Source organism: Penaeus monodon, chromosome 31 (genome assembly GCF_015228065.2).
Source record: "Penaeus monodon isolate SGIC_2016 chromosome 31, NSTDA_Pmon_1, whole genome shotgun sequence".
Taxonomy (NCBI): domain Eukaryota; kingdom Metazoa; phylum Arthropoda; class Malacostraca; order Decapoda; family Penaeidae; genus Penaeus; species Penaeus monodon.
In genome coordinates this window covers 896,918-897,308 of record NC_051416.1, presented here as the reverse complement: position 1 = coordinate 897,308, position 391 = coordinate 896,918, and positions in this window count along the sequence as shown.

The following is a 391-nucleotide window of genomic DNA, read 5'->3' as shown; positions in this document are numbered from 1 at the left end:
TGTATTGCTTTTTATTCCCTCTGTGTGTATATAGTATGTGTATATTTTCGTTGTTGTTTTGTTTTGTTTGTTTTGTTTATCTGATTATTTTCTGTTTATGTATATTTGTTTTTATTTGTTTATATTGGTTTATGCTAATAAGTTTGGATATATATTACAGGGCGCCGTTTGGAGTGTGTGTGTGATGGGTTGGCCTTGGGTTATTGATTTCTTTCGATTTTTCTTCTTGCTCTTTATACTTCTTGCCTTTACTGTTGTTACTCATTATTCTCCTGCCTCTTTTCCTCCTCATTATATATTGTCTGTATTTATTCTAGGCATAATTATTGCTTTTTTTTAATCATTATTGCTTATTTTTTTAGCAACTCCAACTCCTTGTTATTTCTTATTT